Source organism: Kogia breviceps, chromosome 4 (assembly GCF_026419965.1).
Source record: "Kogia breviceps isolate mKogBre1 chromosome 4, mKogBre1 haplotype 1, whole genome shotgun sequence".
NCBI classification, from domain to species: domain Eukaryota; kingdom Metazoa; phylum Chordata; class Mammalia; order Artiodactyla; family Physeteridae; genus Kogia; species Kogia breviceps.
This window is the reverse complement of record NC_081313.1, coordinates 22,778,920-22,794,662: the sequence shown is the minus strand read 5'-3', so window position 1 is coordinate 22,794,662 and position 15,743 is coordinate 22,778,920. Positions and strand designations below refer to the sequence as shown.

At 36.3% G+C, this 15,743-nt stretch overlaps 1 non-coding gene across 1 annotated transcript; it reads left to right on the top strand.

Moving 5' to 3' along the window:
- The first annotated feature begins 9,156 nt into the window (after positions 1-9,156).
- On the top strand, positions 9,157-9,320 carry LOC131756485 (U1 spliceosomal RNA). The gene has a single exon (XR_009335659.1). It is a non-coding gene; the product is annotated as a U1 spliceosomal RNA (small nuclear RNA).
- The last annotated feature ends 6,423 nt before the right edge of the window (positions 9,321-15,743 follow it).

Sequence of the window (15,743 nt, the reverse complement as noted above, 5' to 3'; positions counted from 1 at the left end):
CTCAGTCCTATAAATCTTTTTTTTTTTTTTTTTTTTTTTTTTTTTTTGCGGTACGCGGGTCTCTCACTGCTGTAGCCTCTCCCATCGCAGAGCGCAGGCTCCGGATGTGCAGGCTCAGCGGCCATGGCTCACGGGCCCAGCTGCTCTGCAGCATGTGGGATCTTCCTGGACCGGGGCACGAACCCGTGTGCCCTGCATCGGCAAGCGGGCTCTTAACCACTGCGCCACCAGGGAAGCCCAGTTGTATAAATCTAATTATATTAAAATGTCTTTTGTAAAGAACTTTTGTTGTTGTTGTTTCTAAAACAGACTCAATTCAAAGAATTGAAGATAAATTATATACTCATAAAATTTCAGGTTGATTTAAGTTAAAAAAAAGACAAGAGAGAGAAAGTATATCTTTCAAATTTCAAAAACAAAATTATCCATTTCTCATTAAAGCATATACCTTGTGTAAAATAAGGATGCTTCAGCTTTTTCTCTCACTTCCATAGGAAGGGCTTTTTCTTCTTTTAAGAGAGAATTTCCTGGCATTTTCCTTTTTTTTTACTAAAAAGAAACTATTCTTATACTTTTTACTGGATTTTCACAGCACCAGGACCCGGGGTAATCAAAGTCATTCACCAGAATGACCGTGCATTGTAACAAGGCCTTCTACTGCTGCTGTCTGTGAAGAATGGAATCATTTTTTTAATGTAGAGAAGCCAGGAAGAAATAAAATGAAATGTCTGCCCTTTAACATTTCAGAACTGGGAAACTGACTCACTCTGCCCTATTCCAGTTAAATGTAATAGATGTATTTTTGTACTTCTTCAAACCACAGAGCTTCTGATGGACACTCTTTTAAAATACTCCTATAGATAGAATACATTCTTCCTCTCTGTTTATTTTCTTTGGAATAGCAGCTGCCTCAGCTTAATGAGATTGAGACCATTTCTCTGAGGATCAGGTGCTAGTTCGGTGAGATTAATGAACAGTATGAAAGCTTAGTTTGATATTTGAAAAACTTATTTATTTATTTATTTATTTATTTATGACCACTACTCATGGAATTCTGCTCCATAACCAGCGAATTCTAGTTTCTCAGGCCTGATTCAGGGTAACGTGTAGACTTTAATATATGACCAATACTATATTGGTTCTCATTTTCTCAATATTCAACTCTAATAACACTGGGCTTTTGTTCAAAGCTAATTCTAAGCAATAAAAGGTTATTTTTCTTTATTTACTATTTTAGACCCTCAATAATTATCCTCCTAGTCTGTCAATTTATTATAATTTCATCATGATGATATTTTGACATCCTTGACTCTCTAGTAGAATCAGTAGATTTTTGGCAACATTTATTATTTGTTCAGAGATTTAGAGTTCATTCATTTGCATTATCTGTCTTATCACAGTGCCTGAGTGAAGAAGGATGCTGATGGTTTCTATAAATACACATATTCTCAGTTGAAGGAAACATTTTTCTAATCCTTTCCTATGGTCATTAAAAATACTTTGAAAGTAAATATTAAATATTTTCAATACCAGTTAAAATTAAAGTATTATATCTCTGTGTATCTATTAATATTGTAATTGCATCGTAGTAGGCTGAAAAATGTCTCCCCCCAAAATATTCACATCCTAATCCCTGGAACCTGTAAATGCTACCTTATATTGCAAGAAAACAGGGGTATTTGCAGATGTGATTCAATTGAGATCTTAAGATAGAAAATTATGTTGGATTATCCTAAATGCCATCACATGTATCCCTATAAAAGGGACTCAGATTTTACACAGATCGGGGAGAAGGCAACGTGAAGATGGAACAGAGAGATACTTAAAGACACTGGAATGATGGGGCCACATTTGACGGGATGCCTGCAGCCACCAGAAACTGGAAAAGTCAAGGAAAAAATTCTCCTATAGAGCCTCTGGGGGGGACGATGGCTCTGCCGCCACTATGACTCAGATTAAGTGATACTGACAGAACTGTGAGAGAATAAATGGAACACGTTTTGCTTGTTTTAAGCCAAGTTTCTGCTGAATTGTTACAGAAACTTTTTATGACTTCGAAAAGTTATTCTTATGTTATCTTCTTGATTGAGGGCTTAGCTAATTTATTTCTTAGCTTTTAGTTAATTCATGAAACATCAATGTCTTTCTGAGAACTATTTTTATCATATTATGTATTCATCGGCTCATAATCCATACGGTTGCCATTTAAGCAAATTTAGTGAGATTTTTCTTAGCACCCATATTCTATGTGTGTAAAACAATATAGATGCTTGAATAGATAGAATGTTATTCATATCGTAGACTCATATATTATAGGTTAATGTATAGAGGGGTATGGATAGATAATTTTTAATATCAAGCAAAACCAAGTTTTATTATGATATCATTCCTTCTTTATTTTTTCCTCTTAGTTTTTTGCTTGCTTTGCTATATTTGAACAAAACTGTTTTCTATTGACTTATTACTTATACATGTCATACAGTTTGTAATGAATTCCTGTGAATTTAAAATATACATTGTTATATCTTTAATTAATAGACATTTAGTTAACCAGTTTCTACCTATAGGTGATATGTTGTTTCACCTGTCATATAAGATCTTTAAAACTGGCCTTTAAATGCCCTAAAGGCCAACATTGTCACTGTTTTTTTTTTAGCTTATGACTTTTGTCTTGTGGTGGAAATAAAGGGAAGGATCAGGATGCATATACTTGTTCCACCCACATGGCTTTGTTCCCCTCTCCAGTCTGCAACACTATACGCATTTCTAGTTGATCTTTCAGACCTTTACTGTGAGAAGCCAATGGGGTTCATGAAGAAAGAGTCCTCCAGGGCATGCAGACTCTCCCAGTTTCTTCAGGGCAGGGTTGTTTCACATGGCATTGCCAGCCTGCAATTAACCTTCCTCAAGTGTCTGTCCTTCTAGCTAAATTCTTCTTACCAGCGTCCTGCTGTGTCTACCAATTTTGTTTACTTTTGTGTTGTTTTAAGAACGTGTTTTATCTGTGTGTAATAGTACTATTGTAACAGTGAAGAGCTAAATTGGACTCCAGGTTAGATCTGTTTCTTTGAATTTAACTTTTGCTTTTCATTGCTTTTGTTATTATATCATACATAATGGCCTGCCTCAAGGAACACTGCCCCTCTGCCTGAATGTTAAACTAAACTGCCTTCGTTCAGCTCACAGGGAGCCGATCTGCCCCTGCCCACATGTGAACGGCTGCAGATAAGAAGAAATTAACACATCTCCTCCTACTTTGCAAGATAAATGGCCTTTTTAACTTTACTTCTTCACCTCCTCTCCCTCTCTGTTCTATAAAAGAAACTGGCATCCAGACCCGGATAAGATGGGTTTTGGGGGGACCCTAGTATGATGCCATCTTCTCGGTCTGACGGCTTTCTGAATGAAATCGCTCTTCCTTGCCTCACCACTTCCGGTCCTGATTTATTGGCCTGTCGTGCAGCAAGCAGAGCGAGCTTGGACTCGGTAACACTATTGCATTATTTGGAACATTAGTTACCTCTTAGATGTCATTTTCTACGAAAGACAGCTTCACATCTGACTCTGACAAATTGTAAATTCTTAAGTATGTCTTAACTGCTAGAATTTTCTATTTCTTATTCCACTTTTTAGAGTATTTCCCTCATTCACATGTGTGTTATATTGTCCAAGTTTTACACACTTGTGATGTTTCTCTGTTCTTGTTTACCATAATTTTTACTGATATAGAGCAAACCCCTTGATTTTTAAATCATTTTTACCGTAAATTCTATTTTGACTGAAATTTATATTGAAAATCTTGTTTTAATCTTGCTTAAAATTTCCAGGTCTATAAATGGAGATACTTTTAAATGTCTTAAATTTTGGGTTTGATTTGTCTACTATAAATAATATAGTGATAGAATTTTAAGTAGTCACTCTAGGAAAATTTGTCTTTTAATGCAAGCTTTATAACAATTCACAATTATTATGATCCATAATATACTTCATCTTATATCTGGTTTTCATTTAACTTCTTTTGCTTTTTCCCTTGTTTCTGCATTTCCTTGTATTCCAATTTAAAAACTTTTCTAGAAATAGTTTGTGTTTTATATTTACGGTTCTTATTTTTCTCTAATACTTAAAAATGTCTATCCTCCCTTTATAAATGGTACATGTGAATCCGAGCAGGGCCCTTTTGAGGTTCCCGGGCACAGAGGTCTCTTTTTTGTCCCCTATTTCTTGTCTGCAAGACTCCAGCCTCCATGACCTTCCTTGAGTGCCAAAAGGCAGATTTAAACAGTTGCTAATCAAGGGAGGAGCAGCCAAGAAACCACTTGAGGCAAGATTAAAGGGGCCACAGAAGCTCCTCAAGATTAGACCAACCACTGAGACCCTGCACACACCCTAATCTTGTCAGCAACCCCACCCTTGGGAGGCATTGTTATAAAACTCCTTATCAAATCCTCCTGGGTGGGGACACACAGTTTTTGAGGCAGAAGCCCGCTGTGTCCCCCTTTGCCCGGCAAAGTTATAAAGCTATCCTCTTCTATCTCATCCAAAACTCCGTCTCTGAGGTTCTATTCGGGACTGGTGTACAAGAGAAGCTGAGCTTTCGACATCAGTTAACTGAAATGACCGTATCTAAATGTAAAACAACTTTAACTGCAGCATAAACATCTATGTATATATCCCTGGTAAAACAAACAAATAACAACAAAAATATCAATATGCGTAACTTGTTCTATAACATAGCAGTACATTTTGCATGGAATTTCTTCATCCTTCTCCCCTCCCTACCTCTAAACCCAAGGGTTGGGCATACCATCTAAAATATCTCTTCTTGTTTATAAGTTTGTATATATACAAACAAAAACTGCAAACAACATGAACGTTCTTAAATGGTAAAAATGCTGAATAAATGATAGTACATATAAATACAGAAATATTACCATTTTTATATGTGACTGGTATGTCCGTCCTCACATGATATCCTGATTGTTGTTTAAGTGGGAAATGCGGGTTTCAGAGTACTGTGCATAGTTTGCTTCCGTTCTTTATAGAAGTAAACAGCAAACACATCTACATATGTGTTTGTGTGTATGTATGTTTTTGTATGGGTGCGTGGTATCGAAGCTGAATCCAGCCTCTGTACCCTGACACCGAATGGAATCTCAGAGACAGAGTTTTGAGTGAAGCAGAAAAGAGTAGCTTTATTACTTTGCCAGGCAAAGGGGGACACAGAAGTATAATGTCCTCAAAACTGTGTGTCCAAAAAGGGAGGGGGGGGGTGTAAGGAGTTTTATAGTCAAGGGGGCAGGGCTGCTGATAAGGATCCGTCTGTGCATTCCTTCAATCCAGATATCATCTGGCATCAGGTGGTGATGGGCGAACTGTTACCTTCTCTGGAATGAAGAGTGCTTCCTTTGGTGAGGGTTTTAGTTCTGCAGAAGAACTCAAAGATATTGTTATGAATATCCTTTGCGGGGGGTGGGGGGGACCAGGACCCTGCCCCCCAAGGCTGTCCTATTGTTTCTTGACTGCTCTTCCCTTGTCCCTGCATCCCCCCTCCCTCTCCTGATTAGCAACTGTTTGAACCTGGCTTTTGGAACTTCGAGAAGGGGATATAGAAAGGCTTTTGTGCCCAGGAGCCCCACAGGGTCCTGCTGGGTTTCAGTATCTTTTTAAATTCATGAGGAAAGATGTAATAAGTTATATATAAAAAGAAAAACCTCATTGCTTGAAGGAGCTAGAAAATGTTTTATTTCTGTGATTGCACTGAACTTGTATTATTTTGCAATACAAATATTTAGTACTTAAATTGCATTACATTCCAAAGCAGTGTCGTCAAAAAGTATTTATGTTTTAGTCAGTTTTCTCCAGAAAAACAGAGCCTGTAGCAGATTTAAAGATATACAGAGAGAATTTTTTTATGAAGGTGACGTGATTATGGAGGCTGAGAAGTTCCGTGATCTGCAGTTGGCTTGCTGGAGGCCCAGAACACTGGTGACGTAGTTACTATTCAAACCCAAAGGCTAAGTGGAGAGGAGCCAATGGCGTAGGTCCCAGTCTGAGTCTGAAGGCCTGAGAACCGAAAGCATTGATATCTAAGGGCAGAAGAGGGACCTCCTGGCTCCAACAGAGAGTAAATTCACCCTTCCTCTGCCTTCTTGTTCTATTCAGGCCCTCAGTGGATTGCATGACACCCCCCTGCATTGGTGAGGGCCATCTTCTTGCCTTAGTCTACTGATTCAGATGCTAATCTCTTCCAGAAACACCCTCACAGACATACTCAGAAATAATGTTTCCCCAGATATCTGGGCATCCCTTAGCCCAGTCAAGAAAGTTGACACATAAAATTATCTATCACAATTTAGCAGGAACTGTGTTTTGCTATTTACACATATATGTACATACATATGTAGTTTGTTTATATATAAATTTATTCTCAGTTTTACTAAGCTTATCTATGTGATTTTCTTTTTCTGAAAAAAATATGTATGTAGTTTATTTTTTAATTTTTATATTTCTTCAATATATTTTGCTTTTTTATACTTGCATAACTAGTTACAGAGTTGTTTTTGCAATATCTTTTTTTGACCACACTTTCACAAGTCGCTATATTGTTTTGGAGAATGGGGTCATCTCTCAATACATGTTTTATTACCTCATCAGATAATAAAGAAAATGTGACTGCTTTAAAGTATAAATATTCCTTTTCTCTAGAAATTTGTAGGAATTTATTATTATTTTGTTTGTTCATTAATTTTGTCTGAATGTTTCAGATGAAAGCACCATCAATCTTAACAGGATTTTTGGTTTTTTTTTTAAATTCAGTGAAATGTTCTACTATTTATTTATCTAAATACCTTTTTCTCTTATATTGTCTCTTTCCCTCAGTAGGACATATGTTACTGAGGTTGCATGTGCATTTATTTTAAATTCCTAAACTCCCTTAAGGGAAAGTTTCATATTCATATTTTGCAGGAATCTTCTCAAACATTACTAAGCATATTTATTAAGTTATTTGTGGTTTTTTTTCCCCATTAATTTCTTTCCTTAATAGATAGTTCTTTCATTAGCTCCAGCCGGTGTTCCTCTTCTATGTTCCCCTCAGATATTTGGTCACTATGGATTTTTCTGTGTAAATTTATAACAGTAGTTAGCATTGATCAATATTAGTAGTTTAAGTGGCTTCTTTTTATTCACTCAGCACGACACTAAATATTTTTCTTTCCCAAACAGCAGATGCACTTTTACTTTATGTGATTTCTAGCTGTGGTTGTGATTATGAACTTGAGTCTGGTCTGGTTTTTCTACAGAACAGAAAGAAATAGCCTTTTCTATGGTGATGACCAGAAGTTTTCCTCAGCACACCTCTCAGCTTCTCTTTCCAGCTTCAACACTCTGGGAACCTGTCATACTTGATCTCTTTGGAGAGGTATTCTGGGACAAATCCTCTAGATACAGAAAATGTTAAGAGGTAAACTGGCACAGAATTAACAGCTTTCATACTTGGCTACAAGACAGTCTTCTCTAGTTTCCCAGATATTTCTTTTTTTTTTTTTTTTTTTTCGCGGTATGCGGGCCTCTCACTGTTGTGGCCTCTCCCGTTGCGGAGCACAGGCTCCGGACGCGCAGGCTCAGCGGCCATGGCTCACGGGCTTAGTTGCTCCGCGGCATGTGGGATCTTCCCGGACCAGGGTACGAACCCGTGTCTCCTGCATCGGCAGGCGGATTCTCAACCACTGCGCCACCAGGGAAGCCCCCAGATATTTCTTGACCTGATGCATTTAAGGACGTTTGAAATCACACTATTTTGAAGTGTCTTAATTTTGCTTATATTGGGTTGTGGAAGTTTCAGATTAGGTTTTTCCTCTCAAGGCAATCTGATTTTATTGGCTCTGTATCCTTCAGAAATAACTGAATAATTTATTCTTACTAGGGACTTCTCTTGGTTTTTCAGGACCTCCAAGTCTTTAACTGTTTATTTATTATATTTTGTGATTATTCTATCATCTCAATGGGATTTTTGAAGGAAGAAGAGATTAAAACATGCCCTTAGTCAGCCATTTTGAACCCCCAAGTCTCACTTTTTTTTTAGGTAATATTATCACAGTGAGGGAACAGAAAAAACAGTTAATAACAATCAGAGTTTAATACAGAGCACAGTTCTCTGATATATACGTGGACTTATATAAACAGCAGTTGAAATCTAATCCCTATTAGAAGGAAATGCACATTCTAAATGTGATTATTTTAACTTAATTATGATTAATTTTAATAAAATTACATAGTTTTCTGTAATCCAGTTTATCATTAATTAAAATGAAAGGTATGATTAATACATCCACATTAAAAGTGTTTTTAAAAATTAAGCAAGGGGCTTCCCTGGTGGCGCAGTGGTTGAGAATCCGCCTGCCGATGCAGGAGACACGGGTTCGTGCCCTGGTCCGGGAGGATCCCACATGCCGCGGAGCAACTAAGCCCGTGAGCCATGGCCGCTAGGCCTACGTGTCCGGAGCCTGTGCTCCGCAGCGGGAGAGGCCACAACAGTGAGAGGCCCGCATACCGGAAAAAAAAAAAAAAAAAAAAAAAAAAATTAAGCAAGAAAAAATACACTAATAAAGTAAATGTGAATTTTATTAGTAAATGAGGAAAGTTAATTGGTTTGAAACAATTAGAAATAGACATATCCTAGATTTAAATTGGGTGTAGAATAGAAATCCGACAGAGAATGTAACTTTAGTTCAAAAAGTAATACGGAGAGTTTTACAAATCATAACTTGCGTGTGCGTGGAAAATCACTTCGGTTTCTTTTTAAAGTGTGCATTCCTGGTCCTCATTTCCAAATATCCTAATGAGATTCACAAGAAACTAAATTCCTAACAAGAATCCCCAGGTAATTCTAATGAGAGACGCTGTTCCTAGAGAGCATGTACTCATTTTACCACTCAATAAAAGAGCTCAACAGAAATAGTTAATCAGATTTGATAATGCTGCAGCAATGCTAACTATAAGAGTAATAGTAATAATAACAATTACAAGGGCAAACAAATTAATAGCTTTATAGTTGTCAGTCTGCTATGAACTTTCTTTTAATGGTTTCTACTAATCCTTATAAAAATCTGAGTTCCTACAAATTAAGCTCATACTTCTGATAAAGAATTTAGTCTAATGCTTACCTGGCAGGGGAGATACCATGATCACGAAGGTGGTTTTCCCAGGGCGAGGCTTATACATTGCACTCCGGATGTGCTGACCCCTGCGATTTCCCCAAATGTGGGAAACTCGACTGCATAATTTGTGGTAGTGGGGGACTGCGTTCGCGCTTTCCCCTTAAAAAAAAAAAAAAAAAAAAGAATTTAGTCTAAGAAAAGAGAAGCTATTTGTCTGATGTCATGTAAGTAGCAAGCGTCAGCACTCTCTGACAGCAGACTTCTCCCATAATCCTCCCTGCTAGACACTTCTATTTAAAATCATAATTTTAATAGTGCAAGTTGAAAACAACATATATTTATATAATTACTCTGTACCATGTTAATGTATCACATGACTAATAGAAAGACACCTTTCTGATGTTGATTCTTCCCATACAAGAACAAGGTATTTACTTCCATTAGTCATATCTTTTTTTAAGACTCTCCATAATGCTTCACTATTTTATCTATTGAATTTCTAAAATTTATTGAATGAGTTATTTCTAAATATGTAAATTTTTATTCTATTGCAACAGAGTTCTTTTTTTCTTTCTATGATGTTTCTTATCAATTTTTATTAGAAGTAATTTTGGTATATGATTAGGTCACCAGTTTAACACATTGCTTATTTAAATTTTTTGTTACATTACTAAAATTTTCTAGGTAATGTATCTGTAAATTGTTAAAATTTTACACCACTTATGTCTCTCATATAATCATATGATAATTGAAAAATGCATATTAATCAAGAACTGTGTCAAGCACTGCATTGAGTGTTGGAGTGAAAAAAAACAAAAACAAAACCTTGCCTCATTAAACTTACAATTTACTGGTAATCTCAGGCATTTGCCAAATAACCATACAGAAATATAATTCCAAATTGGATAGGTTCCATTAAGAAAACACAGAAAGTCTTTTTTTCAATAAATTTATTATTTTATTTATTTATTTTTGGATGATTTGGGTCTTTGTTGCTGCACGCAGGCTTTCTCTAGTTGTGGCTAGCGGGGGCTACTCTTTGTTGTGGTGCAGGGAATTCTCACTGCAGTGGCTTCTCTTGTTGTGGGGCACAGGCTCTAGGCACGCGGGCTTCAGTAGTTGTGGCTTGCGGGCTCTAGAACGCAGGCTCAGTAGTTGTGGTCTACAGGTTTATTTGCTCCGCATGTGGGATCTTCCCGAACCAGGGCTCAGACCCGTGTCCCCTGCATTGGCAGGCAGATTCTTAACCACTGTGCCACCAGGGAAGCCCAAGAAAATACAGAAAGCTTTTAATGTATGCCACGGGGCATGTGATTAGCAGTTCAGATTTTAGAGAAATGCTGCAGTTAACTAGAAGTGTTACGGAATATTATTTTACATGGGTGGCACTATTTGAAAGCTCCAGACATGAGGGAAATCAGGGCACAATGGACAGCCTAGGGCCTGGTGACTGGGGCAGAGATCACAAAGGGAGATGAGATAGGAGAGTGTATTATCTACTGCTGTGTAAGAAATTACCCCCTGGGCTTCCCTGGTGGCGCAGTGGTTGAGAGTCCGCCTGCCGATGCAGGAGACGTGGGTTCGTGCCCCGGTCCGGGAAGATCCCACATGCTGCGGAGCGGCTGGGCCCGTGAGCCATGGCCGCTGAGCCTGCGCGTCCGGAGCCTGTGCTCCGCAACAGGAGAGGCCGCAACAGTGAGAAGCCCGCGTACCGGGAAAAAAAAAAAAAAAGAAAAAAGAAATTACCCCCTAATTTAATGGTTTCTAACAATAAAAATGTATTTTCTAACAGTTTTGGGGAGTCAGGGGTCAGAGTGTGACTTAATTAAGTGCCTCTGTCTAACATCAATACTGAAATTATAGTCTGTAGGCCACCTAGGGCTCTGGTCACACCTATAGAGTCAAAATGAGGGGGGGGAGAAATCCAGTTACAAGTCCATTCATGTGCTTGTTGGCAGGTCTCTGTCCCTCGACACATGAGCCTCCTACAGGGCTGCTCGACAAGGTGGCCTAACATGGTGATCAAATCTAAGAAAGCATGAGAGAAAACAGCCAAGATGGAAGCCAGTCTTTTACAGCCTAATCTTGGAAATGACACTTCACCCCTTCTGCTATTCTATGTTACAAAGGACTCCAGCTTCCACCACTCACAGCCCCTCCCTCCCCGACCCACACCACCACACATACACACACATGCACACTCCATCCTTCCCATCTTCTCCATCTCACTGTCTATTGTTTCTTTTCCCAGGGTGACCATAAGCTGTGGCTGAACCATAAAAATCTTCACGTGTGCACAACCTGACAGTGCTTTGCAAAACGCCCAAAGAAGTCTGACGACTTCTTTGTTTGAGCTGGTACAGGGCCTCATGTGACACGTTCCTTTGCACAATCTGAAAGTATGTGGGAGTTAATGTCCCAAGGGATAAACTTTGAACAGTAGGATTCAGTGATTTGTGGATAAATTCATTCCTATTTATCCCTTCCAATAGAAGGACCCCAAATGAAGCTAGTATGGATTTTTGAGAGTAATCATGGTATTCTGCAATTTGTCTTACTTAGTGGTAGTCAGTTCAATAATCTGTACTTGTATACTCTCTCCCTTCCTCCTTGCCACTTTGTCTTTCACTTCTGCTCCCTAGAAATGAACATAACTCCTCTGCCTCAGGCTCAGCTTTCTGGAAAGACTAAGCTACCAGCTTGTACTTAGAATGCTAATCTTCAAGGTGGAATTTCGGAACTGAATTTTACCCTCAACTGAAAGCAATAAGAGCACCATAAAACAGCACAATCACTAAAGATTTTATCTGTCATTTGGATAAGGTATAGGTGGAAGGTGAAGAGTTCAGCTTTATAATGGCTAAGGCACTTCAGCAGTATGACAGCAAAAAATAATTATAAGGACTGTGAAGTGGGTTGGCTTTTTATAAACTTCTAACCATAAGAATGTACTGTAAACCGTTGTTATTTTTAACCCAAATTTTAGTATAAAAATATGTGACCTTCAAACATTAGAAGTTTGCATTCCTATATCCCTTACCTAGAGTTTCCAGGTTTCATTATTTGCTATATATCCTTTATCTCTCACCCTCGGTCTACCTAAACATACACTCACAACAATACACATTTTGATTACGTATTTATCAATTATTTAAAACTAAGTTTCTGATACTTCACACAAATATTTTAGCTTGTATTTCATTTTTTAAAAAAGATATTTTATCTAATTGTAATGTAATTATCACACCCAGAACATTTAAGCCTGATATACAAAATGTTCTTTAATATGTATGTCATGTGTTCAATATAACAATTTTCCCCAAATAAGCCACCAAATATTTTTCTAGTTTTTTTTATTTCTTAGTTCTGATCCAAGATCTAATAAAAGATCACAGATTGAATTTTTTTGGTCATCTAGAACAACCCATATTCCTTTTATTTTTATAACATGGACATTTTCATAGTTGTGACTGTGAGAATTTTCTTCACTTACTTCCAAATACCAGGAATGAACTTGACTAAGGGCTTCAAATCCACCACTCTGAAATCCAACTCTGATAACACTGAGGTCACAGGCTGTCCCTAAGACAGATTCATGGAATAAACGGGACTCCTCTTAGAGCTGATGTTGCCAGTAGCAATGTCCCTTTATTTTCCATTCTTGATATTGAAAGTTTTCATTCTTATGGGAAGCTCTTCTCCCTTTTTTCTTGGTCACTGTAACTAGAGGTTTGTCAATTTATTGAACTTTTCAAAGAACATTCTTTTATTTGCATTGATTTTAAAAAATTTTTCTATTTTCAATTTCATTAATTTCTTCTCCATTCTTTATTACTTCTTCTTTCTACTTGCTTTGGGTTTAATTTACTCTATTTTTCTTTAAACATTTCTTAAGATGAAAAATTAGATTATTGATCTCAGTCATTTCTTCTTTCCTAATATAAGTATTCAATACTATAAATGACCCTGAAAGCACTGCTATAGCTGTATCCATCATATTTTGATGTGTTGTATTTTTATCTGTATTTCATACAGACTATTTTTTCATTGGTTTTAGACTTCCCCTTTAACCCTGGGTTATTTAGAAATGGGATGTTTAATGTCTAAATATTTGAGAATTTTTTAGATTTATTTCTGTTTGACTTATAGCTAAATTCTATTATGCTATTAAAATGTAGCTATGATTTCTATTCTTTTAAATTGTTTGAGATATTTTTAATGGCTTATTATATGGTCTATCTTGTTGAATATTCATATGTCTGAAAATAATATGTATTCTACTGTTGTTGGGTGAATTGTTCTATAAATGTCAATTAGGACTGTTTGGTTGATAGTGTTCAAATCTTCTATACTCTTAGTCTTTCTGTTTACTTGTTCTATCAATTACTGGGAAAGGATTTTTGATATCTCAATTATAATTTTAGAACTGCCTATTTGTTTTACTAATGGCCATTTTTGTCTCATTTATTTTGATGCTCGTTATCAGTAATATATATATTTATAGTCATTATGCCTTATTGGAGAATTGACCCTTAATGATGATATACTGTCCCATTTTATTCCGGATAGTATTCCTTGTTCTAAAGCTGGCTTTTTCTGATATTAACATAGCTATTCAAGGTTTTGGGGGATATTTTCATGGCATATCTTTCTCCATCTTTTTACTTTTAACTTATCTTTATCAGTATATATTAACTGCATTTCTAATAGACACAGTAGAATTGGATCTTGCTGTTTGATCCAATCTGACAATTGCAGTCTTAAGAAAGTTATATTTAAGCCATTCATAAGTAACGTGATTATGGATGTCATTGGATAAAAACTTTACTATATTGCTAGCTGTTTTGTATTCATTTAATGTATTATATACTCTTGCTCTGCCTTCTTTTGTGTTAAATAAACATTATATAGTATATCATTTTACCTCCACTATTGACTTATTACTTATACATCTCTTATAAAGTTTGTAGTGATTTCCTGCTAATTTAAAATATACATTGTTATATTTTTAATGAATATACCTTTAATTAATCAGGTTCTACCCTCAAATGATTGTTCCACCTATCATATAAGGTCCTTAAAACTGGCCTTAATATACCCTAAGGCCAGTAGTGTCACTGTTCTTTCTGATTAAAGCTTTTGTCTTGTGGTGGAAATAAAGAGGAAACATCAGGATGCATATACTTGTACCACCCACATGACTGTGTGCCCCTCTCCAGTCTGTATCACCATAGGCACTTCTTAGTTGATTTTTCAGACCCTTTGCTGTGAGAAGCCAATGGGGTTCATGAAGAAAGAGTCCTTCGGGACATGCAGACTCCTCCGGTTTCTTCAGTGTGGTGTTGTTTCACATGGCATTGCCAGCCTGCAATCATCCTTCTTCAAGTATCTGCTCTTCTAGCATCCTACCAATTTTGTTTTGTTTTGTCTTGTTTTAAGAACGTGTTTTTTTCCGTATATAGCAGTACTATTACTGTATTAATTGGAACATTATTCTTCTCTTACATGTCACTTTCTAAGAAAGACAACTTCACATCTGACACTGACAAATTGTAAATTCTTAAGTATGTATTTCCTGCTTGAATTGTCACATAATAGTAAATGTTACACTGAAAATATTTTATGATGAAAGACCTTTGGAATAAAATACCCATGGAATATTGTAAACAAAGTTTTAACATATTAAACAGGGAACTTTTTAAACAGAAGTATTTAGTAAGTTTCTCACAACTTGACATAACCTTAAACACATACCTTGCTTAGAATGATTTCTTCTATCATAGAACAGTCCTATGCTGAGATCTATTCCATTATTGAAATAGCTGAAAATCAATGTGTTATTGGGATATATATAGCCAGGTGTATATTCACATTGTCAGTATGCTTTATAATAAATGCTCAAGGACTTCAAATTATTATAGCTAAGTGATTTGCCCTTGAAATTCATGGATTACTGTTATGTATTTTGATTCTTGCATTTTATATAATAGTAAGTTCATTTGGTTCAGAGCCTTAAATGTTTCCAAATGACTACAATTTTTTCAATGCAGGCAGTTTGGAAAATAATTGCTTTGAATCTCACTTTTTTTTTATTACCCATCATCTACACTATGCCATCCAGACAAGAGAATAGTGAAGTAAAAAAAAACATTGTTGATTTTTTGGTTACATTACAAAGTCTTCCCATTAACGTTTATTGATATGGAGTTTTTTTAAGTGCAAGGACTAAGATCACTGAAAGTATAAAATAACATGCCTTAAATTTTGTTGTTGCTGGTAGATAGGCTCTGCTATAGAAATGCTGTTTTGAAGGATAGTCACAAAAAGTCACAAAATCAGATATGTAAATTTTACATGGATTAGAATATATTAGCTCAAATTTAACTTAATCCTAATTTTAGAAAAGCTACAGAACATAACAGAAAGTCAAGTTAAAAGCTTATTATAATTTGTGATAAGACAAAAAAATCATATATTCATACCATTCCACACTTCACAATATATAGGGCATGGAATTTCTAACACTCTTGATATCTTTGGCTTAATCCCATAAAGTTAACATTAAAAACTTCGATAATTTTTGAG